At 35.7% G+C, this 27,952-nt stretch overlaps 1 long non-coding RNA gene across 1 annotated transcript; it reads right to left on the reverse strand.

Annotated features, from left to right (window-relative positions):
- Positions 1 to 1,860: 1,860 nt before the first annotated feature.
- On the reverse strand, positions 1,861 to 27,886 carry LOC117244055. Its single transcript, XR_004496435.1, has 5 exons — positions 27,666 to 27,886; positions 18,976 to 19,090; positions 14,864 to 14,908; positions 12,657 to 12,698; positions 1,861 to 8,879 (listed from the first exon to the last, which is right to left on the reverse strand). It is a non-coding gene; the product is annotated as an uncharacterized LOC117244055 (long non-coding RNA).
- Positions 27,887 to 27,952: the final 66 nt, after the last annotated feature.

A 27,952-nucleotide genomic window follows, 5' to 3' on the forward strand; every position in this document is an offset into this window, starting at 1 on the left:
TATATCATTTCATTTTGCCAATTTGTCACTCTTTTCATTACATGATAAGCTAAGAGAAGGTTTTAGGATTAGATAAATTTATTCAGATAAACTTTTGTGGAATAGTCTCAAGAATTACATACTTTGTATTGCAAGATGGATGAAGTATAAAGGATTCCATTGGAAAACAAGTATCTAGTGTTAAAAGTGCTCAAAATTTGTCTTTACCCAGTTGATGATACTCTTCATTGAGAAAAACACTTTGAATAAAAAAATCAAAATAAATCAAAATAACACCTGCTACCTGGTCTTTACTTACAGTAAAAATTCAATCAGAAATTATTTTCAGATAAACTTATGTAGTACTGTTATATAGCTTTCAGATCTGTAATATTACAGGATTCTTTGAGTGTGAAAATTATAATTTTGGGTGTTTTCTTATTGCCCAGGTTCTGAAAAGATATTCTAATACCGTTGCCACTTCAGAAATGGAAATAAAATGGTGCTTTCATCATCAGAAGCATTGGAACAGGCTGCCTAAGCAGGTGGTTGATACCTTGGTGAAGGTATTTAAAAGACATGTTGTGATGGTTTTACACATGTGCAAATGTAGATGTGAGACTCAGGGACATGTTTTTGTCATGGTCTTGGCTGTGCTGGGTTGATGGTTGGACTTGAAGGTCTTGAAGGTCTTTTCCAACCTAAATGATCCTATAAGTTTATGATTTATGCAATGCACTTTGAGCATTACTACACCACACAGGTGTGTATATTTTTCCTGGGGCAAATATAGTTGGTTGAAATGATTTTCTTGTTTGAATTCAAACCTGAGGATTTCCAGGACATAAAACTCCTGCCAATTCACACTGAAATTCTCCTCCATCCTCTTTTAAATGTTCTAACAAGTACTGATTTGCAGTTTCACAAAGAATTTCTTAGCAAGGAAGGTATCTTATTAATAATATATCATGATGTTGAGCTGCATATTTGGAAGATTAGATAACGTCATGCAAATAGCCATAATGTCAAAAAGGAGGAACTGTGTTGATAAACTATTGTACATAATTATTGGAATTCTACTGGAACAGTGGAACGGGAAAGCAAACCACTCTAATGAGAAACAGTTCATTGACAATGTGATTTCAGTAAGGAGTATAATACTTTTACATCACAGAGCACACTTTTTGAGAGTAAGTACATATTACACTGCATGGGAAAAATACACAGGCATACTGGCAGATGTGAACATGTGTAGATTTACATAAGAACACAGACAAAAATCACAGCACAAATAATGCCAAGTCACTGTCTGAGGATGAACTGGGAAGGATAAGCATTGAGCAGCAACTTTGTTCCACAACTCTCTGCTAATTATTCTAATACTACAACCACTCCCCTAGTTTCAGCCTGTTTCCATGGTATCTGAACCTCTGAACACTATAAAAATGATCAATTACTGAGGATGTCTTAATGAAGAAAATGCAGAGGTTGCAAAGGTAAGCACTGCAGTCAAGAAATTAACAGCTAAGGTTGCTTGCACAGTTTTAACTCTTGCCCTTTATGAATATATATTATAGCCCTTTACCTGCAGATTGCTTCTTAGAGTATTTCACGTGTTCTTCCAAGTTGTGTATTTTAGTCTTCTAATAATGGCCAATCCATTGAACAAGCTATTTTTGTTTAGGTATTTAAGTAACATAACTTTGACAAGAATGCATTATTTTAACATTTCAGCAGTTGTTTCTGGAACAAATACCATTAGCAATGTAACTGTTAGCACTTCCAAAGTATTTTCAATGTATTTTCAATTTTTCTGTGATTTTCTCTCAGTTTTCTTCCTCTTAAGACTTGATTTATTTCCATTAAAGCACTGGTCTGGGTTATATTTACAAATATACTTTTTTTTTCAACTATTTATTCAGAAAGCCTCTATTTAAAATGCAAACAGTGGATTTAGCTGTGGGATTCTATCAATGTTATGGTCAGAGGTAATGCCACCTCTTTTTCCTATGTAATATCCATCTACTTATACACCCAAGGAATGTGCTATACCCTGCAGCATGTCATTGCCAGGGAGTGAAGAGGTTATCCTCCTCCTCCTGCAAATGCACTCTTCAGAGAGTGATGTATCAGCAAAGAAAAGAGAAAGAAAGAGAAAAACCTCAAAAACACATTCTGATCAGTATAGAGGTTTTGTGTGTCCTGTTCAAAGGAAGGATTCTGATTTAATTTCATGTATATCAAGTTTTATCCCAGATGACCCAAATTGGTGAAAGATTTTTTAATTGAATAGGTCAGCTGTATGGTTAATTCTATGGGGAAAGACTGAAGTCTGTAAAACACATAGGAAAAATATAATTTCCATTAAAATAACTTAATGAGCTGTGCAACCTCAAATTTTAAAAGCTCTTTGAGTTGCACCCTGGTTCCAGTTAGTCCCCTTCACAAGCAGGGAGTTGACACAGCAGCAGTAGCACTTGTTATTCTCTGGCTGCCATGCTCTGCAGGGCTCATCAGGGACAGGACAGACACACAAAGCCAGTTTCTAGGTAGTGAGAGTCAGTGTAGTTCCTTAAAGTGTGTGGAGCTGTAATGAATGCCATCAGCTCTTCCATAATGTCTATTTTTTCATCTGGAGATTAGAAAAATGATCTCATTTCAGTAGTGCTCTCTGGAAGAGGTTTGTAATGATATTGCTGCTGTGGCTAGTTTTACACTGCTTCATGTGTTACCTTTGCTTGGAGATCTAAATAGGTATCATTACACTTAAAACCAGAACTGTTCAATGTCTGACCAATGTAAAGGAATTTCATTACATTACAGTATTGCTCAAGAGATGCTGAAACTGAGACAACACTTTGAAAATGCTGGAAAATTCTTAAACTATGACACAGGCTTTCAGTTCCCCACAAAAAGCACTTTGAATAAGGTGTGTTTCATCTTTCCCATTAAAATATGTGATCATAAGGCAACAGAGAAAAAGCAAACTGCCCTTTTTATGCCTCTGTGTAGCGAGCTCTCTGACAAGCTGACCCCGAGCAGCTGCCAGGTATCCAGCCTGGCTGCCACCCCATCCACCTGCTCTCTGCTCTGCACCAGGCTCCTGCTGGCTGGTTCACAAAGAAGCTTCCAGGTGTTTGCTGCCTGCTGGCCTGGCCACATGTTGGCTGCCAGTTACCAGGCTCCTGCTGCCCTGTTCACCTGCTGGCATCATGCTGCTTTCCTGATGCCCTGAATCCCCTGATGAGTGGCATTTGGTATTCTTTCACTGTCTTCACTTTTTTATACATTTCATTTCCAAATGCATGACTGCATTTTCATATATCTATAATACACACACACACACACCCCCCACACTGGCATCTTCTCTGCCCTTCTGCCTGCTTTTTCCCTGCCCCTGAATCTGCTTGAATAAGCTGGTGTGGAGCAGCAGGTTCCATTTAACATCCCAGCTGCACACTGACATTATCACCGGTGTCAGTTTGTAAGCACATCTACAGTAATTGTTGCTGAGACAGCAGGTTTTGCTGTGAGATTCAGCAAGCCCCGTGATTTCTCTCCACACGAGAGCTTCAGAAGCAATGCTTACAGTCCTTGCAGGTTTTTGATTCCGTGTAGAATCCAAAATGTACCTCTGGGATTTTTTCACTCTTCTGATTGGAGATTTTTCCCATTAACATAACTATTTAGAAAGGAAATTAAAGCAAACAGATTTCACCAGCAGCCATTGCCTCAGTATACTGACAAAATTAAAAGCAAAATGAAACACATAAAATGTAACTCATCATTTTCCACAACCAATCAATTCCAATAGCCTTTATCTTACTCTGAAGAAGCTAGATCCTACTGTGAAAATAGGAGTAGACTTACATTTCTACAGCTAGGGACACAGTTGTTTATGAAAAATAAAAAGAGAAAGGGAGCAAGATAGTGGTAATGTAAGGTATAGAGTTTGAGCCCAAGTATTAGCATTAGATTGACTGTCCTCCCTTTGCATGAAATCTATGTTCAATTAATCTTTGATGGAGCAATAACAAGTTGCACAGTCTTTAAGGATGCAATGAACAGGCCATATGGTTAACACAAAAAATACTGTAATGCTTGTGTTGTGAATGATATTATGATGTCCAAAGGCAATGGAAAATGGAAATCTATGGGGCTCTTTGCAGGGTGAAATTCTACTGAACATAACAGAGTGAGTCCTGGGATTCAAATTCAAAAGCTAGATAAAGGAGGGTATTTAACACTAGGCTGCAGTATGTATAACATTACTGCCTGCTTACAAATATGATTGATTTCAGATACAAAGCTTAAGCTGCACATTGGGAGATTAGTATTTTGGCTAGCTGGCCATTACTTTAATTTCTGATAAGAACTTGGTTTAATTAACCTAGGAGATTTCTAGTGTATCTACAGTCACAGGAATTTCTAGAAAGAATTTAAGGGGCACCATGAGAATAAAAAAAGATATTTAAATAGTAGACCAGACTTAAAGCATGAAGTATCTTTTATTATATTTGTTGGTTGGGTTGGCTTTTTTGGGGGGGTGTTTTTAGTGGTTTTGGGCTTGTCTTTGATCAGGTCAGTGAGGAGGTTCACAGGCATTACATTTATTTGTCAAGTAGAGTTTCTCATATGCTGCAAATTCCTGCCAAGCCTGGAGAAAAATAAATTCCTCTAGCTTTGTTTAATTTTGTGGTATGGAACAGACATCACAGCCTTGATCAGGCAGCTAAGTTGTAAGGGTCAAATTTATAATGAGTCAATATATCAAGTACCTTTGCATAGAGAAATATCACTATGTACAAAGTCCTTGGGAGACTGTTTTCCACTGTGGATCAGAAAAAGGACAATTTTGCAAGGAGCATCACGTCCATATGCTGAGCCATGCAGTCATATCTTGGCTGCTCTTCATCCTTGCAAGTTCAGGGACTTTATGGCTGTGGATTTAAGATGTGCTTTTGGGGATGTAGATAGGACTGCTTAAGCCCTGTTAGCTTAAAAATGGGAAGCACTATAACCTCTCTGAGCTGGTGTCTGCACCTGACAGATTTGTCTACAGATGTTTTACCAGCCCAACATCACCTAGAGTGCAGAATCAGCAGCTTTAATCAGGTAGAGACAGATGACTGCTTTAATGACTAGGGCAACAAAAACTTGGGGAGGCTCATAGAACCTTTTATTTTATTTTTCATTGTTTTATTCCACATCCAGAAAAGCTTTTTAAAAAGCTTCTCTGCTTTAAATGAACCTAGTTTACCTTAGTTGTTGTGAAGATTTGAAATTAATGTTTTCTTAAACATGATCTCTGAAAATTACTTTCTACAAGACATCTCTGACTAAGCATTTTGTGAAAGTTCATTTAACCTTTACAAATAAATATTAGATGGAATTTTGGCAAACTATAATAACATCTCTAACTAAAGCTGCTATTAGTCTTAAAAAAAACCAACAATACAAAACCTGAATCTTTCCTGAATAATTTACAAATCTTTAAACTACTATTATCATATAAAATTCAATCAGTGCTAATGCCTATGATGAAGCCCCAAATCCACACAAAACTGTGTTTTTCTCCAAAATAATGCATTTTATGAATTTATAGATAAACAAAGCTGGAACACAGAATAATCATAGAATCATGGAAGGGTTTAGACTGGAAAGGGACCTTTAAAAGCAGAGAAGCACAATGCCCATGCAATAAACAGGAGCATCTACAAACAGAAACCTGTCCCAACTGACCTTGAATGTTTTCAGGGTTGGGGCACCCACCACCTCTCTGGGCAGCTTATGTGACTGGTTTACCTTACTGTAAACAATTTCCTTCTTACATCTGGTCTAAGACTGTCTTCTTTTGGTATGAAATCATTACCATTTGCCCTGAAAAGATAACCCCCAAACTTCTTTATGCTATTATTACATATAAAAAAGACCTCTTTTTCTGTGTATTTGTGTTCAGAATTCAGTTCTTTGCAATTTGAATCTAAAATTTGCACAAACAATGGCTACTTGCATGTGCTTGTCACTTCTCATTCATATTGACTTATAGTAAGGAAAGATTAATAGTTGTTTAGAATGGGTATTATTAATGACTACATCTTAATAATGCAAAATTGAAGGCAAAAATCTGAAACAGACCCTATGCAAATGGACTTTGAATGTGCATATGGCATGCACATATATGCATATGGTAAAGACTAGGTAGCCTAATTTCACTTCTGTTAAAGCTGCCTATTGCACATATGTTGGTGGCTCAGTGTACAACAGAAATGATATAGTAGATCCTTAAATATTAATGAAAAATAGCTGTAATCGTATTGTGCTGCAGTATGTCCCACTGGCTCGACAGGCACAGTGGTAATAGATCTAAAATGAGCTGATGAAAACCAAAATAATCTCTACAGCTGCCTCCACCTCTAACTACTAAAATACCTACTTGTAATATGTCTTTCTATATTTTAAATTTCCCCAAGATAAGCAGAGAATTTCACTTCTTATTAACTGGCAATATAATTTAACATTTTCCTTCTGAACTGCGAAATAATAAAAAGTATTTTAAAAGACAAAAAGAGTTTCCTGGTGATTCAGCATTCACATCTCTTTCAATGTTTGTATGTCCTGCTTGTCTCTGTGAACCTTACAACAATCTTAACCACCTTACTCAGACCTCTGCTAGTTTTCCATCTGTAAAGTCTTTAAATGTTGACTGACTCTGTGTGACTCCTAATCCTCTAGATTAGCTCTATACCATTCCTCTCCCAGTGGATTTTTCCTGCTAATGTATTGCAGCAAATTGGATCAGCAGAGTTCATTATGGCAGATTTAGGTTTTTTACATGAAAAAAAACCTTACTTTTCAGCACAGGATACCTGAGAGAGAGAAGCGTCTTTGGGAAAAGAGACAAAGGGAAAAAACAGCATTGAATATCTTACCAGCAGCACTGCAGGAAGAAAGTTATGAGTGTAAGTTTATACTTAATACTCAGTGGATCTTAATCAAATGTTGTAGATATGTTGTGCTTGGCTTCTGTTCTTGTAATGAAAAGAGCTTTGTGCAGACAGAATTTAGATTAAAACCACCTTCTTTTTTCCCTGGTAATATTTAGAGTTGTCATTCCTGCAGTAAGGAAGCCTAAACTTAAGTTTGCAACAGAAACACAAAAATATTGTGTTTGATAAACAAAGACTGTGATCTATTGAAATGTAACTTGAGAAAAAGGGAGCATTTTCTTTGCCTGTCACACACAATGAAAGATGTGCTTTCCCTTGGACGCCCCTATTCTCTCACCCTCCTAGCCCTGGAGGCTCCGTTCTCCACTATCTGCAAATATGGAATGATGAGTGGAAGGTCAAAACTTGCATCATTGGGAATATAAAGAAAGCATCTTTTATCTGCAGGTTAACATTCAAACTGCCTGCATTGTTTTTTGGCATTTTAAAATGGGAACTTCATGGTACCCTGAGAGTTTCTTTAATGAATTTTTCTGGCACTGAGACCCTTCTATGCTTGAAGGCTTTTTCTTTTCTTGACTCCCAGGGCGCAATGACACTTGCAAGGTTACACCAGGCTGTAATAACATGATGTCACCAACACTTATTAAAGAATAAGTTTTATGCTAGTGGAGAAACAGGTCAGGGCAATTCCTGAGGAAAGAAGTGTCAGCTCTTTTCAGACTTCCTCTCCATAGCAGCTCCATCATATATCCTGGGCTACACCACTCCACTCCCCAGATGTCTTTGTGAAGTTCTAGCCCTTGGGATGTTTACAGGCACACCATTCATTTTTCTACCCAGACAATAAATGGTCATGTAGCAGTGCTGCAAGTGTGGAAATGTGTCCCTTTACCATGGGACAAGGCAACCTGGCACCGAGTTCTGCATCATGATCACCTTCAGGGACTAAAAATAGCAAGTGCTAAGAACATGCTACTTCCTGGAAATTGCTTTTTTTTCAGAAATTGTAAGAAGGAAGAAGGAGGAAAATCAAATTTTTTGTTGGAATTTTGATGGTTTGGTTGTCTTATTTACTTACATATTTATGAGGATCAAGTTATAACACCTGAATTTACCTGATCTCCAAAAATATCTATACTCACTATACCCTTAATTTCCCTTTACTGCTGTTACTGTTCACCTGTAAATGTATCTACTCTTCTGGTTGCTATTGGAATGTAAAGAACATCATTCATTCTGCAACTGAAAACCCTCTTAAAGCTCTTAACTTTAATGAATCCAGTGTTGTCTATGTTTATTTGCTTTTGCACCACAGTTATCTGTTTGCTTAAATATCACTCCTCCAGTATTTACACTCGGTTTAAAAACAGCAGTTATATCTCATTTAGGCCCCTTTTTAGGCTAGATAAACCAATACATTTTAATCTCCTCACAAGACACAATCCTCTTATCCACAAGACTTTTTAAGTGTTTACCTGCTAGTTTTCCCATCAAAGTTCATTTTTCTTGTTTCAAAATGCTTTCTGCATATGTCTATTCACAGAAAGATGGAACAACCCAAGCGTGAAGGGATCTCAAAAGTTCACTTTGTCCCATCTTTCATGGGAACATGATCCAGATGAAGCCATCTAACAGCATCCAGTTGTATCTTGAAAGCTTCTAATGAGTAGGGACACCATGTGCCTGAATAGGTTGCTCAAGTGAATGATTGTTCTTGCTGTAAAAAAAAAAAAATCTTTCTTATATCTAAGTGAAACTTCTCCCAGTGGAACTTGTAAATTTTGCTTCTTGTCTTCTCCATGTGGCTCCTCATGAAGAGAGAGTCTCCATTCTCTTTGCAGCCATCTTTAAATGTTGGAAAACTGTGATGTGACCACTCTTCCGCCCAGGAACACAGAGAAATGACCCTCAGAGGTGAGGAGCTTCTGGCTTGGCCTCATCAACAATCTCCATTTGCATCCAAAGAAGTAGGGGAAAAAAAAAAAAGAATGAGATTTAGGAACAAGATCAATATTGAAAGAGCTTGTGTTTTTTTTTTTTCTTTTCTCTGTCCTCCTCTGAGGGTGGGAAACTCAAAACAGGTACTAAGAGTAAATCCTGCTGGCTACCTGGATACAAATCAAGAAGTAGATGATAGATTTGTGGGAGTCCAGCTTGATTCACATCCCTGTGTCTGGTCCCTGCAGGGAAGTGCATGGCCCTGGGGAGGGCTTGTGATGATCCTTATCTTCTCCAGGGAGAAAAGACCTAACTCCTTCAGCTGATAGATTCAATTTACAAGACGACAATTAGAATGTGTTCCACTACTTATTTTTCTGCCTTAATGTCTAGTAAAACCCATCTATTGTTTTATTATTTCTTTCATTCTTTAGAGGAGGTTTTGCATCACAGTTCCCAACTGCAAAGAGACTGCAAATGCAAAAAGAGAAGTTTAAAGAAAATCTATACTTCTTATTTGCAAAACTGAAAAGTTCTGAAAGACTCCCGAAATAGACCCTAAACCTAAACTATAAAGGCTTCCAGAGCTACAAAGGATGTTCTCAGTTTTCCCCAAGAGGTTGCAAGAAATCAGTTTTTGAGTATAAGAAGCATGTACCTCGCATGCATATATGGACAAGTAAGAAATGTTCACATTGATCTGCTTCTTAATGCTGATTTCCCTTGATCATAATAAATACTACATTTTTTTCCCCCTTAGCTTTCTACATCAAACTTCCAACCCAAAGATGTTATTTAAGCATGCAGAGATGTACCTACTTCTCTCTGATAGTTACTCTCAACATCTGGAATTTGGCCAGTACACAATTTCAATTAATTTATTTATATTTGCACTAATATCCTGTCCAATTTTTGTGAGCTTTACTTTGGCTATAAAGACACCATTACAGGGATTTGGAGGACATACTCTCTAGTATTAAATAGACATAAAGAAACATTAATGTAACATTGAGTCTGAGTAATCAAGAACATACAAGCCAGGAGATTCAAAATGTGATGGTATGCAGTGCTAACTCAATTTAAACTGCCCATCCTGTAACATAATGTCATGCATTATTCAAATTCATACTTAAAGGTGAAAACAATGTAAACCACAATTGTTTGAATAAGCTAAGGAGAGAGAGTAATTCTGCTTCACAATCTAGAAGAGATCTAAAAAGGCAGTGCTTGAATCCAAAATGCTAAATTCAGGCTAGGGGATGGATTTTAGAATCAGTGTAGATATTATAGTTTATGACACTAAGATGTCTGGATCATTCCTAGGAGATTTCTGTCCAAGCTGTCAGAGAGCTCATATTTATAAAGCTACTATGCAAAATTTGAAAACAAAGAAAGTGTGGTATTTTAAATAACCTGAGCTTTCTCAAATAGCTTTGAGTCTAATATGCAAAGTGAAATGTAGCCTTTAACATTCTAATATCACCTTTTATGCCTTAGAAGTAATTACCCAAGAATATTATCTTGTCATAGAAATAAGGTGATTTCAGTAAAGCCAAAACTTCGAACATTACCATGTCAAAAATCAAAGCAAAATTGTCTCTGCTTAGAAATATCAAATGTCTAAAACTTGCTTAACAGAGGTAGGGTTTCAGTTGCCTATATACAGGCAATTAACTGTAGTTTAGAAACTCAGGGATATTTTCCTTCTGTCTCAGCTGATTCTTCACAGGAGCATTAGTCTTTCATATGTCCCAGGCCCTATCTGTCAGCCCTTTGACGTGTCTCTGACACCCTGGAGCATCTGAAGAGATTTCTTAACACTTGCACTGGATGAATCCTTTTCTGCTTGTAAAATTTAGGAAAATTCTTACAGTCAGCCTTAGTTCTCTCAAACATTCATATTTTAGCTTAAATCTTAGGATGAGATGCATATTAATTTTAGAAGTTGTCTGATGTGTATCTTAGACTCTTAATTTCTCAGTCTGTAAAGAAGACAAGGTGATTGGAAGAAGCTTGAACATTTCCATACCACATTATTTCTCACACAGCAGCATGCATACAAAAAGCACAGATAGCTTCCTAAAAACTTTTGAGTCTGTGAACATGTTAAAGCTAATGCAACCTTAGCCACTCTTCAAGCTAATTTAAGGATTATCTCTATGTTCATGCTTTCTTTATATGTCCCCTTCCCATGTACAAAATCAGTAAGAGGACTCTGGAGCTGAAAGGATTCAGAGAAAGGCCATGGTAGAGCTAAATTCTCTGCCCCTGCAAATGGATTCAACCTGATTAATGCCAGGGAAATTGCTTCACTGATTTGAACTGTTATTCTGGAATGACACTGGTGTAGATGAGACAGCATGTAATCCAGTATTTACTGTTTGTGCACATACTGCAGCAAATGGGATGGTGATGTTGCTGCTCTGTACAGACACCACAGAATATTAAACTGAATATTAAGAATAGCCTGCTAGCTGCATGATCTGCAGAATATTCAGATAACAGCAAACAATTTATTTTTTTATATCAAACTGCTAGTGCCTGCTTTTATAGTTGTCATATACCCTTCTCTTTCAAGGAAACATAATTTCTCCTGTAAGGCAGACGAATTTCTGCCTCAGGCTGAGCATGAATCAACAAGAAATGTTTTACCCCATACTATAATTTTATAAACTATCCTGATTTGGAAAACTGAGTTTAAGCTATAATCTATGATAAAGTTGCTATTCCTCCAAGGAAAGGCACAGTAATGGGCAACATCAGGAACCTTTGGGGGATTTCAGTACTACTGGACTTCTAAAGTAATAGAGGTGTCCAAGAAACATCCACTGGAGGAATTAACCAAGTAAATATAAATTTACTCCCGCCAAAGCAGCTTAATTAGATGGGCTTTGGAAATGATGTTTACCATTTTAATTCCTATAACACAGGTTTAAATATAATCCTAAAATAATTTCATAGAATAGATTGTTCAGCTATGCTGGAAATATATTATTGTACTTTAAAGTGCTGTTTTCATATTCACTGTCATTTATAACAATATTTTATCAAAAGGGGAATCCTTAGACACTTTTGTGTCATTAGCAGTGTGGTAAGAGAAAAAGCTATTTCAGGCTAGTCTAAAGAGTAGAATATAATAACTTTGTTTAAACAATTAGATGTAGCTATCAAAGACTACATCTCTATTATAAGGATCTACTCATTACCTGTTTCTCACTGTCAGAATTTATACACACTAGCACTATCATCTGTTATTACGTATTCTCTTTAATGAAAATCAAATGCAAATATTATGTACTAATTATATTTGGCTGAAACACCTCAAATATATTTTATTTTTGATTGAAATAAATCAGTGTTGCAACATAATGCAACTGAAAAAACATTTTACTAAAATGCTGATAAATGTCATTTAATGGCTCTTCAAGTTTTACTAAAAGTTCACTCAGAAGGATTTGATATTGATTTGACTGTCTTTTGTCACACTTTCCATGTCTGATGGAAACCTCAAAAATATCAGAAACTTAGTATCGGTTTTGATGCCCAAGACATCTTAAGGCCCAAGATGGTACTTCCACTGAAAAAAACTCAAAACTCTTGTGATAAGAGAAGCTGTGTTCTAAAAACTTTCTCCTATGAAGACATGTAAATTTACTTTTGAAGTTACTCATTCCAATATGATTCCTTTTTTAAAAAGGGGAAGAAAGGCAAGCTCAAAAGAAAGGCCTGGCAACAGCAAAAAAATATTTTCAATTTTCATCCCAATACAAAAATCACTTCTTATACCTTGATGACTGACATGGAATCCAGTACTTGTCCTCTGGCCTTCTGTAATAACAATTGCAACAAGTTAATTGAACAAATTATGAACATCAAAATTGCTTAGGCTGCAAGTCATATTAGTTAGACTTATCTCTCAAAAACAAGAGGTTTTTATGTTCAGTGAGTTTTACAGATCTATATGATTTTTAGATCAATGGACATTTATTGCTCTCTGAAGCAGCTCTGCAGGATCTTTCTTTAACTCTGTGGTGATCTATAGCTTGAACCCATGTCTGACATTGCTATCATCGTTCACTGCATTTTGGTGATTTGTATTACCTGATTTCTGTGAGCTAGCAATGGGAAAAACATGCTAGGCATCCTCAGAAAGATGGCCAGCTTCATAGCTCATTAGGGATTACCTCTGCCCTCTGATGTGTGGCCATGCCACAAGATATGAACAAACAGATAAGTGATACATCCAGCATAATAAACTAGTCTTTCCATCTGTTCCAAGACCCCAGAACAAGCCAAGTAACATCAATATAAAACTGGACTATCAGTTAATATTTTTTGGGTATTAGGTGTTGATTTTGAGGCATACAGAATATTTTACTACCTGTAATAGTGGCTAATAATTGATAACTGTTCATTTTTGCTGGCCACCATACAATGTATAACTCTTTCTCCAAGAACACTGCAGCTCAAGTCTGTCTTAAAGGTACAAAACTGAATGGAAACAAATGGATCTTCTGATTTCAAGAACATGAGTAATTAATACCCAACCAGGATTAAAAGCTGCACTTTATTTTATGTGACTTGTTTAATTAAATTGTCTTGTGTTCATGACAATAACATTGATCAAAAAATATTAATTTTATATTAATGCAGACATCATATGTATTTCTGTCAGAGCTCCCCTGTAATTCTGTGTTAGCTAAATGTACCATTAAAAGAAAGTGTTACCCATAAAAAAAATTGGGTTAGTGAATTTGGATTTACTTTATAGTCTTCCCATTATAGAATCTTTTTATCTGAAAATGAAAGGTTTAAAACTGTTAAAGAAGCATAAAATGCATCCATTTACAAATTTAACATTCCTTAAATTGGTCAGATTTTGCACTTTCATAATCTAAATCTTGGAGAATTAGTTAAAAAAGGTTGCATTTGAAACAATCAAATCAGTAAAAGAAGTGCATTTAGTTGCTGAAATACACAATCAGCACTGAGCTTTGTACCCTAAGTGTACTCTCTAGCCAGCTTCTTTCATGATTTCATAGACATATACTTTTGTTTCCTTTCTCTAAAAGCATTAAGAGAAAACATACATTTACTAAGACTAAATGTTTGGAATTGACAGCACCATACTTAACATCTGAGTCAAATTACCATTATGTATGGATTGCAAAACAGCAATCTTTTCAAGCAGTCAAGGCCAAAACCTGGTGTGATTTAACTCAGCATTTTGCCATTGTCTTCAGTGGTACTCTACTGATTTTTAAGTCACTTCTCTGATGGTTTTAGTCTTTCAAGTGTTAAAAATCATGTAAGTTGAACACTAATTTATACCTGCATAGGCTCATATCCTACTAGCATTTATAAAGGAAATATATTCAATCTTACAAGAATTTGGGTCATATCTGCTTTAAGGAGTTGACTATGCAGATAACAGAATGAGTATTTGAAAAATATAATATTGTATGGTATTACTTTCACCAGAACCACCCTTCAAACACATCTCTTTGCTCAGTGTGCAAGTCTGATTCAACAAATGTTTGCATGAGGAAAATATTTTTCTCAGTCCAGTAGGGTAGGCCAACAGTCAGCGAACCTTTGGATTGTGGATCACTTTTTCTTCTGGGGTTCAGTTCTCTTTCCCTCTCCATTTCATTATAATTATTGTTTTTGTTGTAATTATAATAATAATTAACTTTATTTCAATCATAAACTGCTCTTATCTCAATGCACAGGTTCTACTTTTTTTCCCTGTTTTACTCCTCGTCCCTTGCCACAGGGATTGACAAGGCAGGAAAGGAGAAAAAAATCAGGTAAAGAAAGAAATTTAGGATTTGTTTATGTTTATATTTAATGCATTTCTTTCTGATAATTCATATGGTCATCTTTTGCAGAATGATTATTTTACCACGTTATTTCCATATGTGCAAAAATATCACCCAGGCAACAACATGCAAATATGTATGTCACTCTATGTGTATTTAGATGGTACTCACCCCTGTGCTTCCTGCTGGTTTCCAGAGACTAAGGCATGATACCTCCTAAGAAAAATCCATGTGAATAATGGCACCCTAAAAAACAGCTACCCCAAAAGAGCCATTCCCAGAAAAAGAAGCTGACATGTAAGCATCACAATACCAAACATGAGGAAATGTACCTCATTCTGGGGAAGTGTCTCCCCAGAAATATTTGTGTAACTCTCTGTCTGTCCAAAAGTTTTCACTCTGGGTTTCACATTTGACAAATAGACCATTGAAAGTGTAAACAACATCAGCATTTTAAGTATTTGATTTAAAATTATTGTTTTAAGAACCTTATTTATTTCAGTTTCCTTTTATAATCTGCAAATAAGAGAGAGAGGCTTGTTGACCTGATGTACTGTGATGGAGGGCAGGACTTGGAACACTGGGTTTCAAATCATTCAGATATCAGGTGTGTAGGATACCTTCACTGAGCTTGCCCTGAGAGGAACTTTCTCAAGTGCCTTTCTCTTCCATTTGACTACTGGTGAAATGCTGACTTCAGGTCACATAAATTATGATTTCATATGTAAATGTTTCACACATTGATATAAACTTTTATCTGACAGCCATAACTATTTTTTTAAAATTTGAAGGTGAATAGTTCTGAGCTAATGAAAAATACTTTCTACATCATAAATGCATACTGTTGAAAGAAATACCATTCTCCAGTTATCCAAAGAAAAAGAAAATAAAAACGATCCTGAGCACTTGTGCAAAATTTGTTTACATTTTTCATTTAGCATTGACATTTTGAAAATCAGCTGGTCCATGCTCTCACCTCTCCCCTAGCCCTCATTTAATGAAGAGAGACGAGAATCTCCAGGGGATGATTCATCCCACCTATCCAGGTTCCAGTATGGTAAGGATGATTCATTACTACAGTTTCTTTATCTTGCTGCCTCATTATGGCAAAACCACTACAGAAACCCAAAGACAGACATTGACCCAAAGAACTTGCCATATTCACATACTCTCAAGGCTACTCTGCATCCAAAAGGTAGAGATCTTCAATACCTTAAACTGTTCACACAGGGAAAAATAAAAACTCTTTAAAGTACAGTATAAATGTGAATAAGAGATCTACCCAAGGACATTTCCAGGATCTGGAAAACATTTCTAGAAAGCAAATAATGTGAAAAATGATGAAACTGTGAAGGCATTACTTTATAAGTTCTTTCCATAACATTCCTTGAGGGTTTCTAAATATTTCTGCTAATTTCTCACAAAGGAAGAAGTTTTAATAGTTTTAAATTCTATACAGATTAAGAAAAAAGTTTAAATCAAAAATGTATTAAAATATTTACAAAACAAATTTCATTTCTGTATAGGGTTTTGCTAGACTACAATGCTATATGAATGTATTAAATATTCTTTTATATCAACAACGATTAAAAACACTACAAGTACTAAACTATTAGAAATGATTTTAGATGTTTACATACATAACTTGAAATTTCTCAAGACAAGATCATTGTAAAATACTTTAGATGAGTCTTATTTGAGTAACTGATTTCTTAAATTCCTTAGCCTGTCCTAAAATCTGCACCATGAAGCTGAATACATGGGCTGGATTTCAAGGTGATTGAACTGTATACCTACAGTTTCTCTTTATTATCTCTGAACCCCAGAAATTCTTGGTGTATTTCATTTTGGGTGAACAGCTGTTCAATACTAATATAACTATTTTAGATACTACCATATATTATATCCCTTACACATATATTCCCAGTATCATGGGAAGTTTCTATAAATGAGGAAAACTATGAAACTATTTATAAATGGTAAGCAAAATATGACGAAATCCAAATATCCCCAACAGCTGCATATCACACACAGTAGAATGTTTGCTGCAAAACTACCTTAAAAGAGCCTGAAATATTCACATTTGATAAGAAATTTCACAGAGCTCCATTGGTCAAAAGCCCTTCAGGGAAAGAAATATTTCCTTATATTTGATGTCACTTTTTTGCAGCTGCCTTATCAATTTTCTTTAGATCTTAAATATTAATCAGATGATACAGTATTCAAAAGCCTGCCTGCATGTCTTCAGGCATCTTTATCATATAAGTAGACCAATTCTGAATACATATTCCAAAATATATTGAAGGAGCCTTAAAAATGAGATGAGTCTCCTTTTCTGGTAATGTACCTGTAAGTATGATTAATATTAATGCATTTTAAGAGTTCATATTGAATATGTTATATATTTCTTGAAGCAAAACTGTGCATTCAGTGCTGTTGGAATACCATGTATCTCACAAACAAGCATCAGGCTACAGCAAGAGACACCATCTGCATGCTTTTCTAACTGATGATGAGAAATTAATTCAGTGAACAAATAATATACTCAGGTCATTTGGGTTATTTTCCAAAGTCACAGGTTGTCCATGATTAACTTAAATATTTATTCAGGTTTATTATTTATCAAACTTTGTATTCATATTCCACTCCTTGTCAGATATTTGAATCATGTTCATTGTCCTCATTTGGTTACCAACAGCTGTAGGGCACTGTTTCAGCATTCTCCTTGGTTCATCTAAACTAAAAATAACATAAGAGATAACTTGAAAAGGTAGCTGAATCTTTAAGTATTTTGGAGAGGGATGGTGAAAATCAGTAAACAGACTGGAGGAAATGAAATAGCAAGAGGAAGGAACTGAAAGGGCAATAAACGATTTATTTTTCCTGTGCAGACTGCTTGCATGAATATATTTCTTGAAATAAAAAAACCCTAAAACTTAATTCATTTTATATAAACTTTAATATTTTAGATACACCCTAATATTTTTTCTCACCATCACAAAAAGAAAAATTTACCAATTTCCAGAATGCTTGAAAACAGAGACTACAATCAGATTTCTTCCTGCTTTAATAACTTTTCTGCTACGATGGAAACACAGGGAAGGGGAAAAATCTATTGCTTGGATCTTTCAGGCAGTAGCCTATCTAGAATAAATACTTTTAAAAATCCATTTTTGAAATTGTTGAAATAAAATACAGGAAATACATAACAAAGTTAAAAAGGACTTGCTGAATACTTTCAAGAAGCTTGACTATTGTCTTTTAGCTCAGAAAATCAAATAGTGAATGTCAATCATGTGCAAATGGAAAACAGTACAGTGTAGCATCATAGAATCTTTAAGGTTAGAAAAGACCCCCAAGGTCATCGAGTTCAACCTTTGCATATATATAGACCCAGAGTGTCAGTTTGTATAAACAGCAAGACTCCATCTATGTCAATGGAGTTTATTAAATTTATACTGAATGGTAATCTTCCCTGAAACACATTATAAATAAATTGCATTAGCAAAACCAGAAACAAAGAGAGTCAGAACATGTTGTTACAGAATTTCTTGTAGGGAAATGCAGCATGGCTGGAAAATACTCAACCAAGATAGGGTAAATAGACACTTGTAGATAGCAGCTTCCCAGTGGTTTACCCCAGCCAAGATGTAGATTAGTGGGTTTAATTCCTGCTGCACTTCAATGTCTCCACATGTACTAGAAAAAAGATTGTTTTTTGCTAAATCCTTTGCCTGGAAGTTGTTTAACAGCAAGGTAATGAAACCATGCTAGTTAGCAAACACATTAAAGGTATTTTGGGCAGATGGAGGTATTTTCATGACTTCATTATACAGTAAAATACTGTTCCATGAATAATAGTTTATTTATAAGGGTCTGTATTGTGCAATATCAGCTTGAACTAAGGCATTAAATATGTACTTGGCCTGCAGCTTATGTAACCAGCTCCTTAAAACCCATATGAAATGCAGCAGTAGAATTTGATTTTGTCAGGAAAGCTATTTCTCAGGATGAATCTGCTTACTAAAATCACATAAAAATATTAGGTTTGCCATTTTTGTGTGCAATTACTATGTCTTTTTTTTTTTTTTTCTTAATATCACTATTTCACATCTTGCTTTTTGTATGAGTACAGGAAGGCTGGCTATAATATAATGGAGTAGCCATCAAACAAATGCTCTGTATTTCATTTTCAAACAGCACTGATTCTTCCACAAAGGAAGGAATCAAATTTCATTTCAAACTACATTACCAACTTTATTAGGGCAGAGATGATCACTCACCTGTGCAAAGCTCCAGGTTTACAACAGATGAAACAGCCCTGGATACAGGATTTTGAAGATTTATAGATGTAGTCCTGTGGCCTGAGAGCTGTTTTCCTTTGAGATTGTGAAGAGTCTGAAGGGATGAGAAAATCAGATCAGAGGATTTGACCGATGAAACTCAAAATGAGAAATGTTTCAAATTAAATCTGAAAGCCTTCTGTTGATTTCTTTGACTTTTGTGAAGTCAAGAGAGGAAGCTTTACAGTGAAGGAGAAAAAAAAAGATCAAAGAGGTCAGATACACAGCAACAACAAAGATGAAAGTAATACAACATTTTCAAAGGGGTACAGTAGTTCTCTGTGTATGAGTTAGTGGGAATTTCAGCTTCATTTACTTGAAGAAAACACACAAGAGTTATCATGATTTTAGAGACACTAAGCAAGAAGTGGTCTTTAGCTTCCCATTCCTGTAGCCCAAGCTCATGTTTTTGTTGCAGCTGCCTCATCAGGCAAGGATAGCAAAATCCCTTTCCCACCAGCTCTTTTTCCACAGCTCCCTTTTCCTTCTTCTGGAAGGAAGAGTATGGAGAGTAAGGTGGAGTAGTACCCTGTAGCACCTGAATTGAAACAAGAATCAGGAATAATTAAACACATCTCAGAGAGTACAAGTTAGACCTATCAAAGAACAGCAACATCTATACCTAAATAGTTCACAAAAGTCTTCCTAATAAATTTATTTTAAATTCATGCCTTCTTTTGTTTACACTTCCTGAAGTGTCAGATGATGAACTTATCTCAAATGTTGTATATATACATATATATATATATATATATGTGTATATACATATATATATACATATATATATGTACATACATACATATATATACATATATATACATATATATACATATGTGATTATATTTGTATAATCACATATATATATATATATATATATATATGTGATTATACAAATCCCTGATCGTTGATCCCTAATGCACTCAAATTGTTACATCTGTAATGATTGTAAACTAGTCCTAGTTAATTTTTCTGCCTTTTAAAAAATTCAGCCACACAGTGAAGGACCAGATATATGCTGACATGTATCTGGAAAATTCACAAATAGGAAATAGTAGAAAAATCTCAATATTCTTCATGTTGAAGCAAGAAATGTACCTTTAAAACAATAAATTTAGATTTGGCACATATTTCGAAAGTGGAATATGAGTACAAAAAAAAATTAAGGTGAGAGTTTACACTGGATTTTCATCACTGTGTTTCCCCACTAAATTCAGTTAAAATATTACTGGTTTCTTATGGAACAGATTTTAAATAAGATGACATATTACAGAATAATTGTCTCAAAATAAAGAACTGTATGCCTTTATATGAAATGCTCACCTAAGATTTTGAGCAGCAGAAGCAAAATTTGTAGCAAGGACTACGATTTTAAAAGAGAATTGTCACCAAATGAGAAAAAAAACCCAACACACTAGAAGATAAAACTATGTGGAATAATAATGCATTAGCAGGAACAACACAACAGACATGCATCCATTAAAGCCATGTTCCTTAGAAATTTGATTTAATTCTCTACAGTTTGTAATATATAATATAGAATTGAGCAGCAGCTGAATTACTGTTCATCTTTATGTCTGCATTATGCATATTGTCTAATTTGTCAGTTATTCCTGTGCCTAGGGCTGAAAGAGGTATCTGTAGCAAACAATTGGATTACTGGCTTAAATTCTTTTCACTATTAATGATTTGTCTGTAGGTCGATCAAGAATGTGCACATAGTTCATAAGCATCTGAAAACACTGAATGCAAATATTTCTAAGGATGGAAATGCTTGAGAATCTGGTTGGTTGGTTTGTTGGTTGGTTTTGGTTTTGTACACATATATTCTTAGAATGCATGTCTTATATAAGAATATGCTTATACTACTTGATAAAATTCAACTACCTATTAAGAATGCTCAGCAAGAAAACCCCAAAGTGTAGGAAAAAAGTGAAGAACCAGATCATGATTATTACCTGATGTCAAATTTTAGTGCTGTCTTTAAAGTGTTCTCCAAAATCATAAAATGAAATCTGTTTGAAACTGCAAGTTTCTTTGGAAGTCTGGCATTTCTTTTTCGACAAGTTCTAATTATATATGTATTTATGTTTCTTAGTGATTCATGTGACTTATGATGAACAAATACAGGAACCCACATTCATTCCTCCCCCACTTAACGTATCACTGATTAAAAAGATGTCTGTCACTTCAGCAGTACTTATTTCTTTTGATATCAGAAAAGGAAATTTGTTCAGTTGCTTCTTCAACACAAACCCAGCTTTGTCACACTTTTATAGAAGGAGGTTTTTCAGATGTAAAACTAAAATATTAATGAAATCAAAGCCAAATTGGAATGCCTCTTGATAAAGGAAAGCCAAAGTGCAGAAACAGAGAACAGAGAAAAGCATTTCTGGAAGAAAAAAGGCTTTCACAAAAGATAAGCCAATAGGAAACAGAAATATCTCTGTCTGACTGACTGACTGTTGGTGGGTCTTTCCCACCATCAATAAATGTGATAAGCAACAGTGACTGTGGCTATACTCTGCAGCAATTCACTGATTCCTTCCTTGCTTAACTTAACACTGTAGTATACCTACTCTTGGCTTCTTTTTCTATCTTTCACTTTCCTAGTTTTACATTATATTAGCATTTACCTTTCACCCCACATCTGTTAAGCATTAGTCTCCTGTGAGACCTTACCAAAGCTGTTCAATAAATGAAATATTTTGTGGAAATGCACAATTTAAAGAGCACCTAGCTATAGCTGCCATATTTTTCATCTGTTACTCAATAAATGTCTAAAAATGCTTTAAGCAAGTTCTTCTTCTTCTTTTCAAATTATGCATATTTGGCATTGAGATGAGAAGGATTAGTTCATTTATCCTGAGGCTCTGGAAAATGATTTACAACATAGTGCTACTAATCTACTTCTTCATTTTCTCTTCCATGCATGATTTCTTCAGGTCTTTGGAATTTTTTTCCATTTTCTGTTGACTGCTTGATAGGAATTACATTTCTTCACGTAGCCATCTGCCTGCCTACAGTTTGACTCCTCTGTTTCCTTTACCGTGGCTTTGTCTTTTCTCTGAAAGCCACCTGCCCAGAAGTGTCCAAACACAGCAATAGAGTTCTGCAGAAGTAGCAACTCCAGGCAATATGAAATTGCCCCACTGAGATTGTACTTTGGTTTTTTGCACTTACCACAATGTGTCATATTGTATTCAGCAAAATATTTTTTGTAGGGTTTTTTCTTCAACTCTGCATGCCAGGACAGCTAATAGATCAATATAAATATAAATGGAATCTGGCATGGTAAATGTCTGTGCTGTACACATCAAGTCATTTACATGAGAAGGTTTTGACATACTTTTATTCTGTAGTATGAGGTTAATCACAAGTTATGTTGATTGATGCCTTATGGCATCGAATTTCCTCTAGGAAGCTTTTTAGAGTATAATGCAGAGTTTCAGAGATGCATGAAATAGTAAGATAATGAGGCAGAAGGAACTAATTTTTAGCTGGAATTGCTTCCAGCTAAGCATGCATTCTTTGTACATAGAACAAGAGTAATTTAGAACAAAACAAAAGCAAGAAACTGAAAAAAAAAAAAAAAAAAAAAAAAAAACCCAAAAAANAAACCCAAAAAAGAAACAAAAAGCCCCCAAAACAAAAATCAAAACAGAACAAAACAAACAAACAAACAGAAACAAACAAAAAAAAAAAAAAAGAGAGAAAAATATAATGTTAAAAACGACAATATCAAAAAAAAAAAGAAACAAACAAAAAAAAAAAAAAAGAGAGAAAAATATAATGTTAAAAACGACAATATCAATGCATTCAAAAATCCCATTATTGTCCTACTTGTCCACAGGTAATGTAACAAGAGGAAAGAATCTAAGGAAATTGAGTAGGCTGAACCATCTCCCTGGACCACACTCCTGGAAAAGGCAGACTACATAATCACACAAAGAAACATTGTTTTCTGACACTCTCTCAGAAATCCACCAATACTGTTTTCAGCTCTTTCTTTCCATTCTCCTGCATGTAGGGATGCTTATTAAGGCCATTTTTGTGAATCTGATGCTGAGTTACTCCATGTGATATTCCCCAGCAGACTCAGGCAGTCTTTGAAATTTACACACTGTCTTCATAATGGTGAAGAGAAGTTTCCTATTGAAGGCCTTTGTTAATAGTAGGAGTTAGTAACATTGGCACATTATAGTTTTCCCAAGATTAGTTTATAAGCACATATAAATTACTAAGATGTGTCCTTTTTTATAGCACTGGAGAACTATAACAAAGGCAGAGAAAAGCCAGAGGAAGAGTGTTAATTTTAGCTATTGACATATACTAGTTTTAAAACATAAACCAGGAGTGAAAATGAGGGGTGGAAAATAAGTCAGGTCAGTAGCACAAAAATTAATTGCAGCTGAAAGAATATTGAGACTTATGAATGCTATGTTTCAGATAAACTACAATCATTGTCATGAAAAGGGGAAGTAGTAAATTTAAACATTGAAAATGCACACTTGCTATTTCCTCTCCTGGCAGTTTTTCTATCTATTGATCTAATGTTAGCTACTGGAAATATTTTTCTAGTCTGTTTTTGCTTTATTATCCTGTACTTAGTTCTACATACAGGATTTTGCTGTCTTAGAAACAGAGATCATACAAAACACAGAAAGCTTTCTAAATATAGCTGTCACCTGTTCTTGGGAGCACACAGGTTTTTATATTTCTTAAAACTTTGAATTCCATACCCAAAGGAAATTCAAATGCTTCCTTATGGTTCCTGCCTAACAATGACATTCTGTATAACCTTAAACTCAGGCAGTCTATATATAATTTGTGTTTTATCAACTTCCAGACATATTGTGCAGAGATTTTGCATGCTGTACTTCAGAAGTTGTTCCTTTACTGATTCCTGATTTAATACTCTCTGTTGAATTCTACATTTTCATGATTGCACCATTAAATTGTGTTAGGAGAAATATACAGAAAATTAAGCATTTTACTCCTTCAAGCTTTTTTCTAGGAATGAAACCACGGTGATTCCTGTCCTTGATGGGTCCTCTAACTGGATGACAACAAGCACTGTGCAGATTCCCTTTATTTACTGTTTCAATGGTCTATTAGTGTGCATACTTTTGGTACAATGAAGGAGTTCTAAGATGAAGGACAGAGGGTGACCCATTTTGACCTTCACCCTGTTCCTTTTTATACTTTCTTCCATCTATGCTTTTAAAGGAAACTCTTGTCAGTTAACAATTCCAGAGCCACAGACTCAGAGAGTAGTTGAGGTGGGGAGGTCCTTATGGGTATCATCTACTCTGAGTATTGGTCTCAAACAGGCTCAGCTGCAGCAGGTTGCTCAGGGAGCTCTCCAAATAAATTTTGAATATCTCAAATGATAAAAACTCCAAAACTACATTGGGCAACCTGTTCCCAGGGAAGGGTCACCTTCCTTGACCTGCTGGCAGTGCTCCTAAGGCAGCTCAGGAGGCTGTTGTCTTTCTTCCCTAGAGCAGCATGCTTGACAGCTTATATTTGCCTTGGTGTCCAGCAGGACCCACAGGGCCATTTTTTGCAAGGCTGATTTTCAGTCTGCCTCCAGCCCATCTGATGTATGGAGTTATTCATTCCTGAGAGCAGAACTTTGTCCTTCCCCTTGTTGAACTTCATGAGGTTCCTGTTAGCCCATTTCTTTAACCTGTGGAGATCCCTGTGAACAGCAGCACAGCCAAAGCAGCACTGCCTCAGTATCAACCCCTGAGGTACAGCCATGATCCGTTTTTTTCCTGTGAGGTTAACAAAACACTGAAACACTTTGCTCAGAGAGGTTGTGGTTGTTCTGTCCCTGAAGATATTTAAAAGCTACCCAGCTATTTGGTGTATCAACCACTCCCTCCATTTTTATATAATCTGAAATATTCTGAGAATGTCCCCTGTCCCCTTACTTGTGTCATTAATAAAGACAGTAAATAGTAGTGGCCACAGCAGAAATCCCAGCTCATTCACCAACCTAGTCAGCTCATTATAGGTGTCTATCAACAAGATTGCTAAAGCATGATTCTCCCTTTGCTGACTATTCCAAATCACCTTGTCCTTCCTGTGTTTAAAAATGGTTTATAGGATTATTTCCTCCACCTCCTGTGACCACATTTCTCAGCTTCCTCTGAATTCCTGGGTGTATCCCATCAGGAAAGTAATCTCAAGTTTGAGCCTGCTGAAGAGACATTTCAATTATTCCCTTAGTGAATCAAACAACTGTGACACTAAATAGGTGTAACCTCTTTCAGCTACCCTTCAAAAGACTGGTTCATTTCCTCAGTTCTTACTGGTTCAGGGCATAGCAGCAGCTAAATTTTGTATCCAAATCAATAGCAGAAATACTAATAAGACATTCAGATTGGTTTGGGATGGTGCAGAGATACTAGAGACGTTGAGGAATGCATCTGTAGCTGGGTATGCAGCTGCAGTGAGAGCTGCAGGTTTGGCAGGAGTGGGAAATGAATGGTGAGACCCCCAGGCAAGAGCACCAACCCTTTGTGTGACATTGAGGTCCAGGTGACCAGACACTCAGAGTCACAGCAGGAGCTGATGGCTTAGGTGGGAGACCCCACATGCAGAGACTGTGAGGGTGTAAAAACCCAGGGATTCCTTTGTTCTGCATCCCCTGGAGGCACCCATTCAAATTGTTGGGCTGTTGTTTCAGGAAACCTGGCATGACTGCATGGAGTGGGGTGTGCAGGGAGTCCCAAGGAGCTGCCCTCTGAGAAGAGGCTTTGGTCCCAGCTGTGACAATCTCGTGTGGGGGGTGTCACCACTGCCAGAGTAGCTCCAGAACAGTCAGACAGGAAAGTTTGCTTGACACAGACTTATTAATTTCAAGTATTGCATGAGTTTCTCTAAACTACTTTTGATGTGAAGTGCTAGGTTTTGTGTCATACCACACCATGCCTATTTCCCATATGCAGTTGTATAGAGGCTCTGCTATTCCCCACTGCTTGCTAAGCAACTTAATTTAAACAAAATCTAATTTCTTCAAAAATAAAGAAACATAAAGTCAGAATCTTGATGTTTTTAGACTCCTAACTCTAGAGACAAAGAATTTTTATGCACATGGCTGAAATGGCAGACATTACAGATAATGGTTATGGGCAGCAAACCCATCGTGAATGTTACTTTAACATTCAGGTCTATGCAAAAAAATAGTCAAATCAACTATTAGCTTTAGTAGGTGAACTGTTACTGTATAACCTAAATACATGTACCTGCAATCACACACATCTATAATCTGCATAGCTGTCTAACTAAAAAATTATTGTGTTCCATTCCTATTTTATTTTCCTTTGTTACTCATGCATACCAGGACATTTAAATTCACAATTTTTAGTCACAAAAGATCCTCAGTAGATTTAACTTATACTTACTTGAAAACCTCTCTTAGGATTTTTCATACTTTTAGAGGCTGTGTTATTTTCTAAATTCCATTTTTTTCTGAAAAAAAATATGGCTCAGGGAAAGCATCACAAATCTTTTCTGTTCTTGCTTCACATTTCCATTTACTATAGTAATAAGCTTATCCCAGATATCAAAACCTTTTCATTCTCTTGCATGTTATTTTTAAATGGAGTTAAGTAACTGAGATTTCATAGTCTTACAGCTTTTAAACAGACTAGCTACTTACCAAGTGTGGTCAGAAAATTCTCACTCATAAGTTACAGAATTCTTCAATGTGTGGTTGTTTACATTTATTGTAAAAGTATTTAGATATAAGTAAATCAGCACAATTAAGGACCTTTGAAAGTTAAAATATTGGCTGTTTTAATCAGGCATTTGCTGAAGAAATAAAGATTCATTTGAGAATTCCAAAGATGATTTTCCACTCTTTCATTCATATAAACATTGGGAACATTTTTTTCTTGTCATATTAGAGTTATTTGGCTCCTTGTCTTATTTTATGATCCATAAAGAATAAAAGGAAATAAAAATGAAAAGGCATAATAAAGGCTATCTGTTGTTTTCTAAAAACCAGAGCATTCTCGGTATGCATTCAGTGTAAGAATCAGATTTTTTCTCTTTTCCAACAAAATCACAGTTCACGTTTATGCAGTAGTAAGGGGGGGGTAACAGGTCCTCCACAAATACATTTACTATTAAAACAAGTTTTCACATTTCATTCCAAATGGGTGAGGTTTTCTGCTTACTAAACATTTTATAACGAAATGCACACTTCTTAAAGAAGATGCCTCAAAAAAAGGTAATTGCATTTCCAGTTCTTCTAGACACAGTTTTAACTCTGATAAACCATTGTAAACAGCAATGTGGGTAACAGAACTCTCTAATTATTTAATAAATAATAGAAATTTTAATGAAATTAACCCCTTTAAAGTAAGCGCAGCAATTGCTAATAAAACTGTATTTTTCTGTAAATTCACCATAAATTAAGATGTTTATGAGGTTCTCTGTACAGCAAACACTGATGAGTCAGCCTAAAGCACAAATACTGGTGGACAATCAAACTCTTCTGTGGAAGAAATAAGGGGTTAACCAGGGAAATCCGACTTCCTTTGTCTTAGAATACCTGCTTCTGAGTGAGACAATATAAAGTATGTCATGCTGGAGAGTAATCTGGAATTGAATCTTACCCTCCTGGTGTTGCTCTTGTGTCATCTCTGACGGTTCCCTTTGACAGGGGAATACTAGGCTAGAAAGAGGCACTATTTATCCATGCTGCATCTTGATCTGAAGACTGTTCTCACCCTTCCTGCAAAGACTCTTCAAAGAGACCAGGCTTACCCAGGGACACTGAATAGTACATTGCAGCACAGCCTTTTATGAGCTTCATCGACATGCTGTACTAACACAGTTTTTTTCTGAAAAAGGCAGTGTTGGAAAATCAACTAAGTGAGAAAAGCCGTGGAAAACAGCTGTG

This window comes from Parus major, chromosome 3, assembly GCF_001522545.3.
Source record: "Parus major isolate Abel chromosome 3, Parus_major1.1, whole genome shotgun sequence".
NCBI lineage: Eukaryota > Metazoa > Chordata > Aves > Passeriformes > Paridae > Parus > Parus major.